This window comes from Tursiops truncatus, chromosome 10 (genome assembly GCF_011762595.2).
Source record: "Tursiops truncatus isolate mTurTru1 chromosome 10, mTurTru1.mat.Y, whole genome shotgun sequence".
NCBI lineage: Eukaryota > Metazoa > Chordata > Mammalia > Artiodactyla > Delphinidae > Tursiops > Tursiops truncatus.
The window spans coordinates 85312426-85317609 of NC_047043.1; the positions used below are offsets into that span (position 1 = coordinate 85312426).

At 42.9% G+C, this 5184-nt stretch overlaps 1 pseudogene; it reads right to left on the reverse strand.

Annotated features, from left to right (window-relative positions):
- Positions 1–409: 409 nt before the first annotated feature.
- Positions 410–1018, reverse strand: LOC101334840 (S-phase kinase-associated protein 1 pseudogene; annotated as a pseudogene).
- Positions 1019–5184: the final 4166 nt, after the last annotated feature.

The following is a 5184-nucleotide window of genomic DNA, read 5'->3' on the forward strand; positions in this document are numbered from 1 at the left end:
TTTTACCCAGGAAGTTCCTGGGACTTGATGCTAATTTGACTTTTCTTATTCTAAAGGTCTTCACAGCACAGCAAGGGGGAGGGGACAGCTTTGCTAACTTAAAGGACCAATTAAAAAAAAGAGAGAGAGAGAAGATGAGGAGTTAACTTTTTTTTTTTGCAAGTTGTTTTATTTACAGTGCCAGCTTTTAAAGGTCACTAAGGTAAAGTTAACTGGACAATAAACTAGGCAGAAATAGCTTTACAAAGAGAGGGAAAGCCCAAAATGCCACTTTCTATAGAGAACCCACAGTTCAAGTTTATTCAGAGCAAAGAAAAAAGAACTTTTGATCATACTGGAAGAAACTGAGCCATGAGTTTGCAATCTGTGCTGAAACTACACATGCAGCGAGGATGACATTCTGCTAATACAACTGATTTGCTGCTGCATTTGTGGACCGTTTTTCTAATATTAACAATTATAAACAAAGCAGTGCAACTAGTATTTGCAACAGTCCTTACAGTGTTACAGCATCAGACACAAAATTTCACTTCTCCTCACACCACTGGTTCTCTTTGCATACCTGGGCTTCCTCTTCTTCAATAAAATCATTTTTGATATTGAATGTCTTTCTAATCTCCTCAGGAGTTTTCCCCTTGATCATATTGGCAACAGTCTTGCAGGTAACATCAAGCAAACCTTTGATGTCTAAGTAGTTTGCTGCCAGTATAAGCTCAAAAAGTGTTCCTTGGTCAACTTTCAGGAATTCTTGATCCCAAACAGGGATGTCATCTGTTCGCTTTTCTTTGTCCTCACCATCCTGAGGAGAAGGAGAATCACCCCTGTGGTGGGTGCACCACTGAACGACCTCTTTTAATATCGTTGCGTTAACATTTGGCACGGGGACTGGCTCATCATCTCCTTCATCACCCGCTCCCAAATATTTCAGCATGGTCTTAATAGTCACAGATTGTTTCGCAACTTCAACATCAACTTCAAATATCTCTCCATCAGAACTCTGCAACTCAGCTGAAGGCATGGTGTTAGGACTCAAGGAGATGGCAGGCCAGAGGCTGATGAGAGCAGGGCGGCGTCTGCAAAAAGAAAAACAGAAAAGTGGAGAACAAGGGCAGCACTGCAGAGCGGCACGACGTCTGCCTCGGATGTAACTTTTTAACTCTCTCCTTCCTCTCTCCTTCCACATACATACACACGCTCATGCACACACTTCCAGTCTCCCTAGCCTGGCAATTCAGTTAAATGATACCTTTTGGTTATATCAATATCTCTGTTTTCTTACTGTGAAATTTAAATGTAATTCACAATTTTTCTATTTATTATGTCGTGCGTCTTATCATGCATTACTTCCTTTGTTGTACAACTCTGCTTGGAATAAAATTTATTTTTTAATTACTTAAAATAAAAGGGACCAATAGTTTCATCCCCTCAAAGTGTGAAAGCCTAGGAGTTTGGCCGTATGTGAAGAGGCTCCTTACGTTACCCTACATAGAAAATAATGACAGTGTGCTCCAAGGTACCGTCTGGCTCTGCGTTGGAGCAGCAGTGAAGAACTGACACAGAGATGTCATACACATTCATTTCTTTTTTTGGTTTGGCCTGTAAAGAGGTTTTTTTTTTTTGTAAAATTTCAAACAAGTTGTCAATATTTAAATTTCATAAAGAAATCTATTGTAGCCTCTCTGGGAAAAATCTGTGGATCTGAAAACAGATGGCTTATATTCCCACATCTGCCGTGATCTGGAACTGACAGCAGCTTCCCCTACAGGCAAGCACGAGCTTTCCTCTTCCACAGCCCCCTGTGCCCACAACTTCCTTTCACCTGCTGGGCCATGTGGGCAGGGCTGATAGATGCTGACGGGGACTGTTCTGAACCCACGGGTGCCCAGGTAGTGCCAGCTGTTAAATATTCAATATTTTGAATATCACTCCCTCCTGGAGCCATTTGAGCTGCTAACCTTGCTCTGCAGAGAAGCAGCTGTCAGCTTCTTGCTAAAAAACTAAATTCAGACTCCGGGGTCATTGTGTTACAATGATTAATCTGTTAGATTGTCAGGGTTCTTCACCATTTCATTTATCCGGAGCGGGGCTTCTAGATGAGTCTATGGAATTCACAAACTGTGGCCATGTCTCTGCTGATGGTGTGGGCACCCTGGGAAGCCAATCTGCATGAGGACTGAGGCCCTTCCTGGGGGATAATTCGTCCTGATGAAACAAGGAGCCAGCTCTGGAGAGCCCGACCCTGTTAGAGGAAGCTCCGCTGTCAGATGACGGTGTGAAGTCTGTCATCTGGATTTCTCTCTGCATCCAGCCCTCACTGGATTCTCTTTGTTCTCTCGGAGAGTAGAGCAACAAGTGAAAAAGGAACAATGTCTCTACAAACCCTTGGGTATCCCTTTAACAGAGTTGAACATAAAGGAGATAAAGAGACATTCTCCCATCAGTTCCCCATGGGCACTTTCAACACTTGGAACACACCTGTACACCTGGCAGACACTCCAGTGCCCCGTGGGAGAAGACATGTGGCCCCTGTGGATGGTTTGGGGTCCTAACTAATCAGCATCACACCTTTCCAGATCCTGAAAGTGTAGCAGACAGAAGGAAGCAAATGGGTTCAAACTCAGAAATTGAGAATATGGCAGGGTGGTTATATTGGCTGCAATTTTCTTAAAATATTTCATTGTGGATGGTGGTGTGTGGGGGGTGTGTGTGTGTGTTTATTAACTTCAATATATACCCTAGGAACTGTTGATTAGCATTTCGATTATTTGTAGTCTGGTTACCTATTGCTGCGTAACCCACCCTAAAATTTACTGGGTTAGAAAGCAGCATATTACTATCGATATTTCTCATGGGTCTGTGGTTGGACTGACTCAGGTGGGCAATTCTCACTTGGAGCTTTCTGCGTCGTTGCCGCCTGATGACAGCTGGGGCTGGAGGCACCTGGAGCCTTATCTGGGCGGGATGTCAACATGGATTCTCTCCTCCTGGCTGGCACCTGGGCTGGGGTGTCTGGAACAGCTGGGGCCTAGCTGAGCATCTCTTTTCCCTCAACCCCAGTCCCTCCCCTCTCACTCCTACAATGTGCTGCTGTCTTATTTTGCCCCTTTAGTCTGTTGGTAAATGTCTTTCCCTACTCCCTCCCCACACTTTTATTAACAGTTTCCATATTAAACTCCCCTTGCATTGCCCAATCTGAGTGCGTCCTCTCTTTCCTGCCTGGACCCAGACTCAGACACTAGGTCAGCTGGTTTCTCAACTAGGGACCATTTTGTCCTTCAGGAATGTCTGGACAGATTTTTGGCTGCAATTAAGGGAGGATGCTACTGGCATCTAGTGAGTAGAGGCCAGGGATGCCGCTAAACATCCTACAGTGCACAGGACGGCCCACAACAGAGACTTATCCACCCCGAATGTCAGTAGTGCCCAGGCTGAGAAACCACACTCTAGGCGTTAACTCTCACGTCTGCTCTACAAGTATAAACTCAACACAGATCACATAGGAATAAAACTATATAACCAACGACATTTAAATTAACAATGTTAATTGTAAGTGAAGGATGCTGTTGTTTTGCTGAAATTAAACTGCTGCTCACACAGTACGAGGTGGTCCTGACTGCTGGGTGCTGGTTGCGTGTGAATTTGGTGGATGTCCATCCGTAAACCAGCCAACTCCCTTCTCTCCAGACGCCTCTCTGCTCAAGCTCCCAGGACACCTCTCCTCCTAGGGCACACAGCGGGGTCTTGTTGGCTTTTCCTTGGCATCAGTATAATTTTCATCTAAAGTCTACCACTATCGTTTCTCTCATTAACTCGTTTCCATGGAAGTTATGCTAATTGGTACCAATATACACGATTGCCAAGGAGAACCCTATGACAGTTCTCAATCCTTCAGATATTTTTTTAAGATTTAGTCGAAATGAAGGTAGGAGACGAAAATAGAAGGTTTATAGAGAGCTCATGGCACCCTGAGAAGCTATCCTTGGAGTCCTGGGAGAGAACCACTCCTGTGATGTTCGATGGAAAATGGAAACAGACCCCGTTCCTTCTTGTGGTTGAGGATGGAAATACAGAAAGCCTCCACTGCGGGCAGAAGCCTTTGCTAATGGACAACCACAGCTTTCTTCTTGGCTCTTTTTGTAGTGCCTCAAATATAAAGAAAGGACTTTCTGATTAAAGCTTTATCCCCTAGCCACACAGCAGAAGTTCTTACACATTCCAGTCAACGTGTTTTGCTTTCTCAGCTCTGGCTTTCTTAATGAACTTCGCCCGTGACAGGAAGATGGCAACATGAAATTCTTCTCTTCATCAAAGATATTTGTTGGATTTCCTCCTTTTTCCTCTGGCTGGGGAAGTGCGTCAGCTTCTCAGGGCTGTTGAGTTTGCACTGTACAGACCAGCTCTGTAAAGAGCCTGTGTTCTCTATTCCACCCAGGACATGCAGACCTCCTTCTTGCATTTAATGACACATCCGGCCTACCAGATCCATCTTGTTTTGCTCTTTCTTTTGTTCACGTGTTAGCACCTTTTGCAAATCTAAAACAATTATGAAGCCATTTAGAAACAATAATGCTTAAGTGCAAATACTTAAATGTTATTAAACGGTTGGCATCTTGCTGAATTATTTCCTTATGGTTAATTACTTCATTTCTTTATAGCTAGCCATGATTGATTCCTGCTTAGGGCTGTTTCTACTCTGTAAGAAAATATAGTTATATACTTTAAAACGGTAAGGGATGCCCACCACTGCTTTCCAAACTCTCTGAAAGCATTTTTTTTTTGGTCATGGGAGTTCTTAATTTTAATTTAGTTTTTATTTTTAAATAAATATTTAGCTACAGTGATTTTGATGAAAAGCTCTTTACTGGCTTAATGAATTTTATGGGTCTATATAACATCAGTGTCTTAATTACTACAAATGGATAATAAACCCTTTCTCATATACGGGAATAGGAAACACACAGAGTGAGTGCCATTAGGAACAATTGGATTTTCACTTGATAATTCAGTAAAAAGAAAAAAAAAAGCGTAAATACTGCAAGTAACAGCCCAAGGGGTAATCTCTGCAGCTCCACCAGAAACCGTAGAGTGTAACTAATTTTTACAGAGATTTTCTCTGTGTTTTTTGGGCTGTGACAAAAGCAAAGTATAAATTCATGCAGGGAATGAAATAGTTGTTCATTTGAT